Consider the following 16118-nt stretch of genomic DNA (forward strand, 5'->3'; position numbering starts at 1 on the left):
ATGTGAGTGTCTGTCTCTCACTGTCCTTTGGGGGCAATTTAACAGGCCCCACAGGGCTTATCTGGAGGAAGAGACCTTGTGTGACTCATTGCTAGCAAATGGTCCCCAGCTTAATGAAGTTGCATTTAACTTGTAGATTTTTGGCTGATAGAGATACAAATAGTTTGTGTCTGATAGAGAACATACATCCAAAGGTTACAGACTGTGGACCAGTAGGATTTTAGTCAGTTTTCTATCCAATTTAACAAACTTAGACTAACATTATTTTAAATTGGGTATAAAACCTGCCTCTTTAAATACTCTTTGAACCAGCTTTATAATCTTACTGACTCCCTCATCAATTAACAAGCTGAATAAAATCTTTTGATATCCATTCATGTCTTTTTGTGTTTCTTTGTGTTTTGAGACAGGGTCTTGCTCTGTTACTCAGGCTGGAGTGCAGTGGCATGATGACAGCTTGCTGCGGCCTCGACCTCCTGGGCTCAAGCGATTCTCCCACCTCAGCCTCTTGAGTAGCTGGGCCTATAGGCGTGAGTCACCATGCCCAGCTAATTTTTTTTTTTTTTTAAATTTTTTTTTAGAGACGGTGTCTCACTATGTTACCCAGGCTGGTCTCAAATTCCTGGGCTCAGTGATCCTCTTGACTCAGCCTCGCCAAGTGCTGAGATGATGATAGGCGTGAGCCACCTCTCCTGGCCCTGCATTCATTTTATATTTGTATGATGGTCATTTTTTTTTTTTTTTTTTACTTTTGAAAGTTATACTTTAACATGAACTTGGTATCAAATTGTGCCTAGATGTTTGCATATCTCTGAATCTTCTTAAAAACAGTTTTGCAAATGCTTAATTTCTATTTTAACAATTTAATTTTTCAGCTGAAGCATAATTATTGACAGAAAAAAAATTTAGCATGTCTTATTCCTTTTAGGAGAAACCTGGTTATAGACTATGCGGCTATTAATATATATAACAGAAAATAAGTGGTCACTTTTTAATGCATCTTCGTAAGAAACTCTACAAGGAATAGTGAAACATCCTGTTGGGATTAGGAGACAGGATAAAAAGTTGAAAAACAACAGTTTTTTAAAGAGATAATTTAAATACTTTGTTATTTGCCCTGCATTGGAGGTAGATAAGCCTTCTTGTCCTTGCAACCCAAACTATAGTTGGGTATTTAAAAAATGTTTTTGAACCAGTATAATGATTCTTAGTCTTTGTGTAACCCTGGAATCACTTGAAGGACTTTGAAACTGCCAGTGCCTGGGTTCCGTTCCCAGCATGTCCAATTTAATTGATGTAATCATGGCCTGAACACTGAGATTTTAAGGATATATTTAATTCACAAATAAAGAATTGCATATATTTAAAGTATACAACATGACGATTGGATATACATGTCCATTGTGTAATGATTAGCAAAATCAAATTAATTTACACATTGTCTAGGTGAAAACCATGGCCAACACAGACAATCACCAAGATTGTTCTCAGCACCTTATTAAAAATGAAAATTCGTGGTTCCCACCACTCAGAGGTTCTCATTCAGGTAGTTTCAAGTGGCAACAAAGAATCTTCAGTAAATGCTAATAATCGATCAGGTCTGGGATTTTAGTAGAATTGGTAATAAGATTGATTACCCAGACCAGACATTTTTGCCTTATCATATCCAGCTCCAACTATTATCCTTAGCTGGCTTTGTTCATTCACATGTTGGAAATTTAGTTTTTGATATTTTAGTAGGGAAATCTTATTTTGGGAAAGGAGTAGATTCAATGTAATATTGAAAGGAGACAAGGTATTTTCATAGGAGGAAACATAATAGCTCCATAATTACAGTACAAAAACTGCATTTTACTGAACTTATGTAATTTTCACTGATCAATATTTGTTAATTGGGGAAATGAATTCAATCACAAGGGGAGAAAAATCATTTCTCAGTGTTCTAAATTGAAATCTTCCAGAAATACTGAAGACTGATAAAACCTTGGCCCCACTACCACATCACGATGTGGAATGGGACTGCTGCTGCCCTAGCACTGGCTAATTATAAACATCTTTCTGAAATGCACAGAAAGCTTTCAGCATAGGAACCTGCTGTCTCTAAACTGGGCACTACGAAGCACACTCCAGCTGCTGAGCAGTAAGCTCCATCTAGCCCTCTCTGTACCACAAAGGGGATGAATGTGAAAGTTTACTTTCAGAAACAATAAACATTAACTGACTTTGTTCCACTTCTTAAATTTTATGTTCTCATAATGGTATGGGAACTCTGTTGTCCCCACCCAAATCTCACCTTGGATTATAATAATCCCCAAGTTCCAAGGGTGGGACCAGGTGGAGATAATTGAATTATGGGGGTGGTTTCTGCCATGCTGTTCTCGTGATAATGAGCAAGTTCTTACAAGATCTGATGGTGTTTATAAGTGTCTGATATTTCTCCTGATGGTTCTCTTTTTCTCTCCTGCTGCCCTGTGAAGAGGGGCCTTCTGCCAAGATTGTAAGGTTCCTGAGGCCTGCCCAGTCACGTGTAACTATGAGTCAATTAAACCTCTTTGTAAATTACTCAACCTCTAGTATGTCTTTATAGCAGTGTGAGAACGGACTCATACACATAAGGAAATTAACGTTAGAGTTGCATGCTTAACATTGATGCTGGTTGGAAAACCAAATTTTCATTCAGGTAGAGATAGAGGATAAAGAACTTGTAATTCACTGAGTTCAATAGAATTGCAAAAAAATAACTAAGTTAATCATTCAAGGTCCAGATAGTTCCTTGTTTGCAAGATAGTTTTTGTTTTTATCTTATAACTTGACCATTTCAGGCTTCTCAAGGAATTTTTATGATAAGCATGCATTTAGACAAGCACAAATGGTACATAATGAATAGCGTAGAATTATATAAGTATACATGCTGTTGATGGGAACATGAATAGAAAAAAATAAACTTGTATCTACATTCCGCCAAATTACAAAATCTTAATATAAAATTGTATTTGTTTTGTTTTAGATTTTACAAATATTAAAACTAGATATAAAATTGAGGCTCACAATGTTTCTATCAGAGATCCAGCTCCATTTTTTCTATCCCCATGTATAACCACTATCATGAACTTCATGCATATGTTTATATCCTTTTTACATCTATAGGCATACACGCATGCACATATATATGTATATGTACACAAGAATGCACTACATTCTTTTGCAGGCTTTTATCTTTTATATAAATAATGTCATAGAGTGTGGACATTGTACAACTTGCTCTTTTCTCTTCAAATTGTTTTGGAAATTTGTACATGTTGATCCAGGAATCTCTAGCTTATTCATTTTAATTGCTCAGTTAAGTTTCATTTTAAGAATATTTTGCCAATATTTATTAAAAATCTTTACATACTTAAAATATTGTATATTTTCATTTATTAGGGTACTTTGTGATGCATTTTCATCAAACCAAACTTATTGATTTTGCTATCCCAAAAGCCTACACTATTTCCAATGTATTCTGATTTTTCTACCCATTTCTGAAATTAGTCCATTAAAAATCTCCTATTATGATTACGGATTTGTCCATTTCTCCTTGAATTTCTGGCAGGTTTTGCTCTATGTATTTAAAGGTTGTGAATATTAAGTGCATATAAGTGTGACTAACAGCGGATTTTTTCCATGTATTAATATGTAGTGATTGTTACTGCTTTTTGACATAAAATCTATTTTGTCTGTTACTAACATTACTGTACTGGTTTTTTGGTCAATACTGATATAGTATTTTTATTCCACTACTTTATTATTTTTTCTCTGTGTATGTATATAACAGGGCTCCTTCAACGAGCTCATAGCTACACTTAATATATCCAGTAAAATGTTTTCTGTCTTTCAATAGATGACCTTGAGTGCATTTCTATTTACGGTGATTTCAATATACCCCAACTTAACTCTCATGTATGGTGGGTTTTCTTTTAATATCCTTTTTCCTCTTCCCTGTTGCATTGTTTGATTGCTTGTTTTCTCTTTCCATATCTTCTTTAGAATAAAGTTTCCTTTCTCCCTTTTTTCCTGCGCATTCTGTAGTTTACTCAGTAAGCATTAAACCAGAAGTTGCCTCTTCTAGAATAGTCTGATTGTTCCGTACCTAGGTTACTCTTGCACTTTAAAAAAAATTGACAGATAGCATTGTACATTTTTACACGTATACATTGCGGAATGGTTAAATCTGATCAACAAATACATTACCGCAATGGTTATTATGTTTCTGGTGACAGCACATGACATCCATTCTTTTCACATTTTTCAAGCATACATTATATCATCATTAACTTTAGTCACCTTATGGTACAGCCTATCTGTTGAAATGTATTCCTCTTATCATATATCCTTTGACTAACATTTCCCCATCCTCTGCTCCCTGCTAATAACCCCAGCTTCTGGTAAGCACTGTTCTGCTATCCACTATGTGCTCAACTTTTTCTGTATTCTTCTTAAGTCTTCATACATCTGAAAATGTTCTTTATTTTTCTCTTGCTCTTTTAAAATTCTAGGCTAACAGTTATTTTCCTCAGCAATTTAAAGATTTTTGAACTACTGAAATTTTCCTCCATTGTTGTTGAAAAGGCAGTCAGCTGTCTGTCCAGTTAATGACCCTTTGTACATAATTGGCTCATTCATTTTGATGTTCCACAGTTATGCTTCAATATGTCTAGGTATGGACTTAGTATTATTTACTCTGTTTGGGGCTTGACATACCTTTTTAAAACCAAGGATTCATGTTATTCATTAATTCTGGAACATTGTCAGATACTATTGCTTAAAATATTGTTTTTTTCTTACAGTTATGTTGTATTTTCTCACTTTATCCTCCATACCTCCTACCTTTTCTTCTTTTTTTCTTCAATTTATTGTGTCTGTGATGAATCTCAAGTAGTTCGGACTGCTGTGTTTTTATTCCACCACTTCTCCCTTCAGAGATATCTAAGCTGCTATTTAGTATACCCATTTACTATTTAGATGTCATTATCAATATTATTCTGGCCAAAAGTGGCAGCATCTCCAGGCATTCCTCATCCCCAGCAGGTCTCAACTATACTGGGACCTAGGCCAGGAGCACCGTGGTCCTCTAAGAATAAACAGAGCCAATGAGAAGAAATCCAAAATAAAATAAACAGAAAAAAGTAGTATAAAAACTTCATATAGATGAAGACCCAAAATTATGAAATTATATAGAAAATAATGGTAATTTTATTTAGAAATATGAAGTTACTTGTATTTTGGTTGTTTCTATTGTTGAAATAATTAAGGAGATAAAACCTTTGACAAGCCATTTAAAATGAAAGAAAAACCACACCAGAAATAATAAAAGTCATATATTAATATCTGCAGCAATAATCAAATTATTAGGTTGATGCAAAATGTAATGCTTATATTACATTGAATGTAATGGCAAAAAACACAATTACTTTTTCAACTACCTAATAAAAAGCAATAAGTTTTTTTGTATAACCCTATAGGAATCAGCTGGCAAGTCTGCATAAAACTAATGGTTTTGAAGAAGATGTGCTGTCAAAATTAACTCAGAGATAAGAAAAAACTGAATAATAACCACATGAGTAATAGAATTTATGTTAATACAAAGTAGTAAATGTAGTAAAAGTTTCAGATGTAATAAAAGAAAGAAACTTGTGGCGGGGGGCATTCCCCGACGAGAGAAGGGGACAATATGGCAAAGCATTGACCGGTTCTTGCTGCAGGAGGGCTGAGGCTATGGTATCTGAGTCGTTTTTTTTGGTTGTCACACCACCCCTAACTCCACTCAGAGTTTTTTTTTTTTTTTTTTTTTAAAGCCATGTGAGTTTCTAAAGATTTGCAAAAACAGTTGGTAAAATTCTACATGCTTTTGTGACTAACACTTACCATACTGGTATCAGAAAGGTACATTTTAAAGAAGCATGCCAACAGCTTTGTCTTGATAGGCAAACATTAGACATATTCCCAGCAAAATAAGAGACAAAGTGGCTAACATCACCACTTCAATTGTGACTTTTATTTATTTTTTGAAAAGGCTCCACACCACTCTTGGTTCGAAAGAATCCTGCTGAACTTCCTTGAAAATGATTTTACTGGAATGCCACAGAATCTGCACAATTCAAGAGCAGTGCTATTTAAAACCTGGCAGAGAACATCCATCTAAGTTTCCTTTTCTCCTTTATGTGGAAATGATTTTCTGGGAATTACTAATAATTCATATTAATGAATGTTTCTCAAAATTGTCGCCTCCGGCTGGCCAGTGAGCCCTGGCTGTCCAGTGTTCCCAGAGCCATCTGGGCCCAACCTTCTACATTCCTGGAAATCGGGGCTCTGATAGGGCCAGTGTCAATATGAAGTGAGTATATTGGTGTCATCCTGATCTCTTTCAGGGCAGTTTTATATTATCCATCATGAGAGCAACCGCAGCCCTTTAAGAGAGTGTGGGTGGTGGATACAGGCTTCAGTGGGAGTGTTGACTCACCTAGCCTCTCAGGTGGGAGGGAAGAGCTGTAAGCAGAACCCAGGTCTCTGATCAGCCATGCCTGCTCCCTCGGGCCTCCTTCCACTAGTGTTGAAGCCCACCTGGAAAGGAGGAGCAAGTGCAGCCGGCAAGCTGCCTGGTGCTGCCCCCTCGCCCAAGTCTACCCTGCGGTACTCCCTGCACTGCCACCTCTGGTCCTCTGGGCACTATGTCACTGTTTCCCATGTGGCTCCGTCAAGACTGTCCTCTCCTGCTTAAATGATTTTCTTGATAGCTATGATTCTTCTGTCATACAATGAGGTTGATGATAAAAACACATGATTGTGACAAATATGAGTTATTAGTAACAGCTGTGATTCAAAGATAAAAATAAAACTAAGAACAAGGAGAGGTTCCACAATTTTCTTTTTTTTTTTTTTTTTTTTTTTGAGATGGAGTCTCGCTCTGTCGCCCAGGCTGGAGTGCAGTGGCGCGATCTCGGCTCACTGCAAGCTCCGCCTCCCGGGTTTAGGCCATTCTCCTGCCTCAGCCTCCCGAGTAGCTGGGACTACAGGCGCCCGCCATCTCGCCCGGCTAGTTTTTTGTATTTTTTAGTAGAGACGGGGTTTCACCGTGTAGACCAGGATGGTCTCGATCTCCTGACCTCGTGATCCACCCGTCTCGGCCTCCCAAAGTGCTGGGATTACAGGCTTGAGCCACCGCGCCCGGCCCACAATTTTCTAATGATTAAAATAATTCTGCATTGATGGATTCTTTGTCATTGTTATGACTAGTGTTAGAGTTAGGGAATAATTTTATGTGAACAGACTCATGAATGAGTCCAGTCACTGAATGTGAAAGTTGTCAAAGGGGATGGCTTTCTGAAAGGATTTCGTAGCAACAACAACAACAAACCAGCAGCAGAGAATACGATTATTTATTTAACGTGTACAGTTTGCTAGGAAGGCAAAGTGTTAAGTGTTTTACTTTAAAATCTCACAAAAATATATGAAAAGTTTATTTTATTGTTCCCATTTCACAGATGGAATGGATTCTCTGTTTCTTCTGCTGAAGAAACAAAGCTCTGATATAACGTGTTCCTTCATGCAACAGCAACTGGTGTGGGGCTTTGGAAAGTTCACAGGCTTTGTGTTAGAGATCGAGGGATTTTAAAGTGAGACGTGTCTTTGAAAGGGCATTTCTTGAATTTACAGCCAATGTTACTTCTGCTCTGCCATGGATATGACAAAAGCCAGGTAATGAGGAGTCTGCCAACATACATGAACTAAATTGTATCCACGTGAGGAGCTGGGTCTGTGCAATTAGCAGTGACACTTTGTGATTAGTTAGGATGCGGAAGTGGAAATTCTGGGTCTGTTGCATATCAGAATGGAAAATCGCTTCTTCTAGCACAAGTTCAAAAATAGCTATTCAGGTGGTAGCTTATGCTGAGGAGGAATCATATAATTCCAAATTTTAAACACAAATATCATTGCAAGTATTTTGAGACAATGTGTGATTATCCTACAGTAATCAAGATGTTTTAAAAGAGTCTACGTCATGCCTGAGGGTTCCTTATTCTCTTCTCCCTCCACCCAGATTCCGACAAGTTGACATATGGTGCAGATGTCAGGGATTAAAGTGTCTCCTTCATCGCTGATAAGGCTGAGTTGGAGAATTCTTCTTGGATCCAGTACAAAAATGAGATTGTTTCCATTTCCCACCTGAATTAAACTTACAGGGCAGAGATGAACTGCTCAGTGGGCAGGCCACATTCAGCAATAGCAGATCAAAGACCCGTATGTCTCGTGATCTTCAAGAAGTGGCTGGCAAGGCCAGAGATTCTGATCCCGTCACCGCGTGTTAATCTCCTGTCAAGAGAAATAAAGAGCTGCTGAGAGAAAAGCAGATCCAGACTCCCCTCTCCTTGTGGGTGACTACAAAATCCTATTTTGTGGCACGAGGCAGGAGCCCAGAGAGATGGAGGAGAAAGCTGCTCCTCTAGAATATGAAAATACAGTTTAAAGGAAAGAAATTGACGAGTGATTCAGTGCATTCAGTGCTGTCTCTCCACCTGTTTCTCTGGCTACCTCTTGCCTGCATGGCCTCCTGCTACTCAGTGTGGGTAACGTCAGAGACCTTCATCTGCAGGAAGGTAGAAAAAGGTATGTGCACACAAACATTGAATTCGGTACTCAAATAATAACACAACAAGCGTATCACAACATACCAGGTGCTCTGAAAAAGCATAAATTTCATTGTATCCATATAGATGAGAAGCTTATGAATTCTGATGAGGACAAGATCATGACTGACTGAGTCATGAGGGGGATTTCCATGGGGCTGGTGCTTCCTTAGAAAAATGTATTCTTGAAGGGCAGGCAAGGTTGCATAAGAGAGGCTTGTAGGAGAGAGGTTGTATGGAGTGCAAAACTAAGGAGTCTTTGGGGATCGCCGATGAGAATGAAATGTTTTAAAGTTTCAGGCAATGCCTTAGGAAAACCTGAGGAGCCTGTGCCTTGTTCACTGGGAGAGGTAACTTGGGCAAAGAGGACTTTGGGAGGGGTTGAAAAAAATAACCCATGCAGTGATGGAATTAAAAGGGTGTTGGATGTGGGGATTGTTACACAGGTGGCTTCTATGTGATTCCATTCTCTTCAGATTCATGATGTAGACAGACTATTAACAATACAGCATCAGGGACAGAAAAGTGTCTAAAGGACCTGCTGAGAAAGATAACTGGGAGGCACAGTGGGTCACAGCTTCTCTGCACCATAGAGGGAGTTGCTTTGGAGCCTTAAAGATCATGGCCACACTCGCGCTGTCTATATTGGTTGAGGTTTGGTCTGTGTTCTGATGACCATCAGTTTGGGACAACTTAATATCACCTGGCTCATCTGCCATCTATTTGTCCTTAAGGAAGGCACATCATAGAACTACACCTTATCCAAAATGGACATGGATTATTTGTGGACTCTGGATGCACGTAATGGCAGGGATTGGTGGAGATAGCGAGAATTCTGGGGACAAATCCTGGCTTTAACACTTCCTAGAGAGGTCACCATCATAGACAAATACAATTTCTGTGAGTTCTTGAAAGAGTGAAAATAATACCTCTCAGTGAGCTGTTTTAAAACATAGATAATGGAATGGAAAGTGCCTGGGACAAAGCATCACTGAATTGTTGTTCAGAAAATGCCAATTTACCTCTGAATTCCTTTTCTATGTATTCCATGATTTGTTGCTACCTGTGGCCTCCATGACCTTGAACAATCCCATCTATAAAATTCCTTCATCTCTGTGCTTTTCATTTCCGTTTAGATAATTACGTATTTTTAGTGAATTCTTATAATATGCCAGACACAGTACTAGGTCCTGAATACACGGAGCACAGTAAAATATGGTCTCCACTTTACAGGGACTTATGATCAGGCAGAGGAGACGTCAGGAAAGAGGAGCAGAGTGGCCAGGGCAGTGCACTGCAGATGCATGGTTGAAAGCACGCAGCAGCACAGGCATGGGGTGTCTAATCAGGGATGAGTGTGAGCAGCAGAACGGGGAGCATGCTTTCCCAGAGGAAGAGAGGAAGCCGCTGGAGAGACGAAGGATGCCTTGGACAGATAAAACAGTGTGGAGTGGCATTTGCTGCCCACCACCACTTTCATATTCTATGCTTATAGAGGGAGTTGCCTTGGAGCCTTGCCGATCATGGCCACACTCAAGCTGTCAATCTTGGTTGGGGTTTGGTCTGTGTTCTGATGGCTTACATCATTTTGAGACAACTTAATCTCACCTGGCTCATCTGCCCTCAGCTTGTCAAACAAACATTTTGCAGCAACTCTATATTCTGCTACTTTTTTTCTCCTGTGCTTGGTGCCCACAGAGAGCGACCACTGTAACAAACATAAAGGCAAACAAATACCAGTATGTTGGTCACCCACTGTTTCAGATACTTCATGTATACTCTTATTTAATTTTCACCTTTTGGTACAAAAATTGGTTCAGAGAGGAAAGCGAGTTAGCCAATGTTATACATAGTAAATAGTAGAACAAGCATTTTGGTTCACACATTAGGATTCCAAGTTCAACATTCTTTCCACAGTGTTATATCTTTACTGTGTTCCAATGAGGACGTTTCTGTGAGATGGGGCAAAGCTATAATGTATCTTGTGTATGTGTGTGTAATACATGAGTTTTGCCTAATGTATTTAAATTTGAACAATTTCCATATAAAAATTACCCAGTATTAGTGTGCAATTCAGTGACTTTAGTTACTTTGACTTGTTCAGTCATCATCACAGTCCAGTTTGAGGCATTTCTATCACTCTGAAAGTGGCACCTGCTCATTTGCAGTCAGTTTCTGCTTCCGTCCCCAGTCCCATGCAGACATTGATCTGCTTTCTTTATGTATAAATTTGACTGTTATAGATATTTCATATAAATGGAACATATAACAAGTAACCTTCCTTCTTTTTTTTTTTTTTTGAGACAGAATCTCTCTCTGTTGCTGGAGTACAATGGCACAATCATGGCTCACTGCAGTCTCCAATTCTGGGGGTCAAGTGATCTACCCACCTGAGCCTCCCGAGTAGCTGGGACTACAGGCACATTCCTCCATGTCTAGCTAATTTTTATTTTTCATTTTTAAGTTTTTTAGAGATGGGGTCTTACTATGTTGCCAAGACTAGTCTTGAACTCCTGGACTCAAATGATCCTCCTACCTCAGCCTCCCAAGGTGCTAGGATTACTGGTGTGAGCCACTGCACTATGTCTGCAATCTTTCTCATACAGCTTTTTCTCACTGCAGTTAATGGAGTTTCCTGTATGTGTAGATTAATTTATTCATCAAATTTGTGAAGTCTTCAGCCATTATTTCTTCAAATAATTTTTCCTCCACTTAGCCTTCTTTTTTTGGGACTCTCACATGCTTATGTGGGTATACTGGGTGTATTTCTATAGGTCTTTGAGATAATGTTTATTTTTACCTTCAGTTTTTCTTTCTCTGCTCTCTTCATATTGGATACTTTCTATTAATCTGTCTCTAAATTTACTGATTACTTCATCTACCATCTCAAAATTGCTATGAATTGCCCCTCTCTAGGAAACTTCATTTCAGGTTCATTTACTTGTCAACTTCAAAATTGCCATTTGGTTCTCTTTTATAATTTGTGTCTGTTTACCAAGACTCTCCATTTGTTAATTCATTGTTATCATACATTAATTCTTTAAACTTGAATAACTTTAACGCTATGAATGTATTTATAATAGCTACTCTGAAGTCTTTGATTACGAAATCAAAGACTGGGTCAAAATAACCTGTCTCCTGGAAGGTGCAGCCATTGATACTTCAGTTTAAGTGCTTTTGGTTGCTGTTCTTGAATTTTCGTCTTCATGCTTACTTCCTAGGGTTTGTACCTGTGTCAGCCTGCCTTAGTAGTCTATTGGTCAAATACCTCCAGCCAACAAGGCTTCTATCCCCTGTTCACGGATCAGAGATCAGGTCATTTTCAACTTGCCAGGCTTTGGCTTTCCATGGGGCCCTAGGGAGTCTCCTGTGTACACATGTGTAGCCCCAGGGTCAGCCAGGAGAGTGTGAATAATATGAGCCCGGCCGGGCGCGGTGACTCACACCTATAATCCCAGCACTTTGAGAGGCCGAGGCGGGTGGATTACGAGGTCAGGAGATCGAGACCATCCTGGCTAACATAGTGAAACCCGTTTCTACTAAAGAATACAAAAAATTAGCCAGGTGTGGTGGCGGGCGCCTGTAGTCCCAGCTACTCAGGAGGCTGAGGCAGGAGAAGGATATGAACCCGGGAGGTAGAGCTTGCCGAGATTGTGCCACTGCACTCCAGCCTGGGCAACAGAGCGAGACTCTGTCTCAAAAAAAAAAAAAAAAAAAAAATTCAATTAATTATGACATTTCTTCCTTCTTTTCTACTTTTTTTTTTTTTTTGTCATGAAATCCCGGAATGAAGGAGGCAGAAGTGGGTTAATACTTCTGTATAATTCATCCTCTGCAAGTATGAATCTGGTAGAATTCTCTGCAACACTGACTTTGCTAGCCATTAAGAGTCATGGGCCCTGTCCCCTCGGCTGGGGGTGGGGAAGTTGGAAGGTGGGAAATAGCTGCCGGAGCCCTTTCCCGCAGCAGAGGAAGATTAGTAAGATGAAGCTTTTGGTCATAAATGTGGGACATCCTTCAGCATGCCTAGCAAAACTAGTTTAAATAGAGGAGATAAGGTAAAAAGTTAATTAAAGTTCTTATTTGGGAGATTATAACAAATGGGTGGATATACAAAAAGGCTGCCACACTCTGTAGATAAATGTCCAACTTTAGGAACACCCAGAATTCAATAACATGAAATGAAAAAAAAGTATCTGAAGTGTATAAAGCAATGATAAACCGCGCAGAATCACTTGCTGTCTCCTAGGAGATGAGTCCTGGTCCAACCTGTAATAAGATGGAAGTGAAGCTGCTGAATAAATGAAAAAACGCTCAAAAGGGGCAGATTCTGAGAATGGCACAGGGGACACAAAAGACGGTGGAGATATGAAGAGTGGCTGTGAGCGTCGGGGAAAGGGGGGTGTGCTTGAGAGCCCCGTGTATCCTCTTGCTCACCAGGGCTCCACTGTCTGACTGCTGGGTTTGTATCTCAGCTTCGCCCCTCTACTGGCTGTGTGACTGTAAACAAGCCACCTGAGTCCTCAGTCTAATCCTCCATGAAAATCGGGATTAAAATGGTACTTTTCTCGGGGGCGGGGGCATTGTGCAAATTGATGATTTAATACATGTAGTGCCCTTTGAGGTAGAGCACGGTGCTTACTACATGTTCAACAGCGTTTGCCATTTTGTTATAAGCTAGGCTCTTGTCTATGTGTTGCCCAAAGAGCCCCTGTCCTCAATCAGAGCTTACATCTGAGTCACAACCCCCAACCAGGCACACCCAGGATGTAATTAATCTAGGGTAGTTGACATGCTGCAGGGAGGGCTGCCATAATAAGGTACAAAAACTGGCTGGCTGAAAGCAACAGAAATGTATTGTCTCACAGTTCTGAAAACTGGAAGTCCGAAATCAAGGTGTTGTCAGGACAGTGCTTCCTCTGAAAGCTTCCTCGCCTCCTCCTAGCTTCTGGGGGCCGGCCAGTCATGTTTTGGTGGTCCCGGCTTGCAGTTGCGTGGCGGTCCTCTGCCTTCCTCATCACAGGGCAGTCTTTGAGTGTATCTGTCTTCACATGGCTATGTTCTAATAATGACTCCAGTTACTTTGGATAGGGGCCCCCCTTACCACCTCATTTAAACAAATTATATCTGAAATGACTCTATTTTCAAATAAAGTCTCATTCTGAAGTACTAGGGGTTAGGACTTCAACACTGATTTGTGGGGGACACAGTTCAATTCATAACATGTTGTTGAAGGGACTAACAATGATTACAGCAGATGTAGAAAGAGATCTTAACTGAACTTCTCTTATCAGACTAAAGCAGAGACTCCAGAGAATTCAGCTGCTGTAAAACCCGAATCCAGGGTTTCCAGTCAGGGAGACAACTGAGACCTTTAGCATCATGGCATTTCAAGTCAATGGTGTCGGTGTCAGCCAACCTCAGCAGAACCTTCCATTCTTTCCCTAACCTTCCCTGCCCTCCCTTCTTTCATCAAGCTCCTATGTAAGCCACTGCCCCTAGCTGTTCAGAGATGCACTTCTTTGGTGTGCTGCTACATGTGTGCAGAGAAATTTTGCCTTTTCTGCTGTTCATCTGTTCGTTGCCATTTAATTCACAGGCTCCTGACCACTGAGATCTAAACTGAGTCTCCTTCCCAATACGGTAAAGAGAGAGAGCCAAAGGGGACATTTGAGCAGAGGCCTGAAACAGGGACAGCTGGGCATCAAGAAATACTCACTTGTGCTAGGAGCCTTGTGCCCAGACTTGTGATTCATCCCAGGTTTCCTAGGTTACAAAAATACATACTAGCGGGACTGGTGTGGAGATTAAATTGAGGGAATTTTTGTTTGTTTGTTTTTTGACACGGAGCCTCGCTCTGTTCTGGAGTTCAGTGGCACCATCTTGGCTCAATGCAACCTCTGCCTCCTGGATTCAAGCGATTCTCCTGTCTCAGCCTCCTAAGTAGCTGGGATGACAGGTGCACACCACCATGCCCAGCTAATTTTGTATTTTTAGAAGAGACGGGTTTCATCAGGTTGGACAGGCTGGTCTTGAACTCCTGACCCCAAGAGATCCACCTGCCTTGGCCTCCCAAAGTGCTGGGTTTACAGGCGTGAGCCACTCTGCCTGGCCCACTAAATTGCAGGAATCTAATCCCTGAATTGCAAGAATCTGATTATCTCAAATGCAGAAATTTAAGTTGCCGCAAACATCTTGCTTGTACCTAGCTTGCTGAAAGATGCTGATCAAGAACAATTATGAAAATACAGCGTGTGCAGCATTTAATCCCTTTCATCATTTCATAGTTGTGTGTCAATTAGGTTTTGTTGCACAACAAACCATCCCAAAATTTATAAGGTGTGAAACAACATATGTTTTATGATTGGTTGTGGGGTCATGGGCAGCAGAGCAGTTCCTGTGCTACGAAGCTACTGGGGTAGTTAGCTGTGGGTCTGGTAAGTTGGGTAGAGGGTGGGTCTGCTGAAATGGCTTAGACGCTGTTGTGTGTTGGGGTCATTTTTAAACAGGCTGGGGTCTTAACTCGCCTTTTCTCACCTTCCAGCAGGCCAGCCCAGGCTTGTTCTTATGAGACGCAAGAAAAGGAGCCAAAATGTGCACAACCTCTTCAAGTGTAGGCTTAGAACAGGCATGCCATTATTGCACCACATTCTATGGGCTAGAATAAATAAATAAATAAAAAGCACAAGGACAACCAAAGTGAAGGGCTTGGAAAATAGACTCTACTTCTTGATGGAAGAGTTACACATTCACTTTGTAAAGAGCGTAAATATAGGAAAGAAAGGTGAGCTCTCTTCGCAGTCATTTTACACCAGCAATTATAGCTTCAAGTGTACATCAGGAGTTGACCGGTGTTTCGTGCAAAGGGCTAGAAAATAAGCATTTTAGGTTTTGCAGGGCATGTATGTTCTTGGCTGCTTATTATTATTATATTTCTGCTTTCTCTCCTCCCTTTTTTTTGTTTCTCTGTTTTCTTCTACTTCTTCACCCTTTAAACATGTAAAAGCATTCTTTGATCAATGGCTGTACAAGAACAGGCTGTAGGCCAATTTTGAGCTGTAGACTCATTTGGAAACCATTGTAGATAATTAAACAGGCAACTGGCAAGGCAAAGTTTAGTTCTCTATGTATTTAAGAATTGTGTGTTGAAACTGGTACAATTTGAAGCAAGAATTTTAAAAAATGTTATTCTAAACGTGTGCTTATATTCAGCACTGAGAGAAGACGCTTATGTGACTAACCACACACAGTGTAATTTCACCATATGATATGTCCATTTACAAGTCTTTAGTTGAAAAATCGTTGCATGGATAACACCTGAGGGAAGAACACTGATAGGTCTTTGTTCTGAAAAAATTCAGTAGTAGTATGCAAAGAAGCCCTTTGATTTCTGTAGCTTTTTAACAGGTTTTGAAATTTGGAAGTATGAGTTTTGCACATTTGTTCATTTTTCAA

The sequence above is a fragment of the Trachypithecus francoisi genome, unplaced genomic scaffold (assembly GCF_009764315.1).
Source record: "Trachypithecus francoisi isolate TF-2019V2 unplaced genomic scaffold, Tfra_2.0 Lachesis_group16, whole genome shotgun sequence".
In the NCBI taxonomy this organism is placed as follows: domain Eukaryota; kingdom Metazoa; phylum Chordata; class Mammalia; order Primates; family Cercopithecidae; genus Trachypithecus; species Trachypithecus francoisi.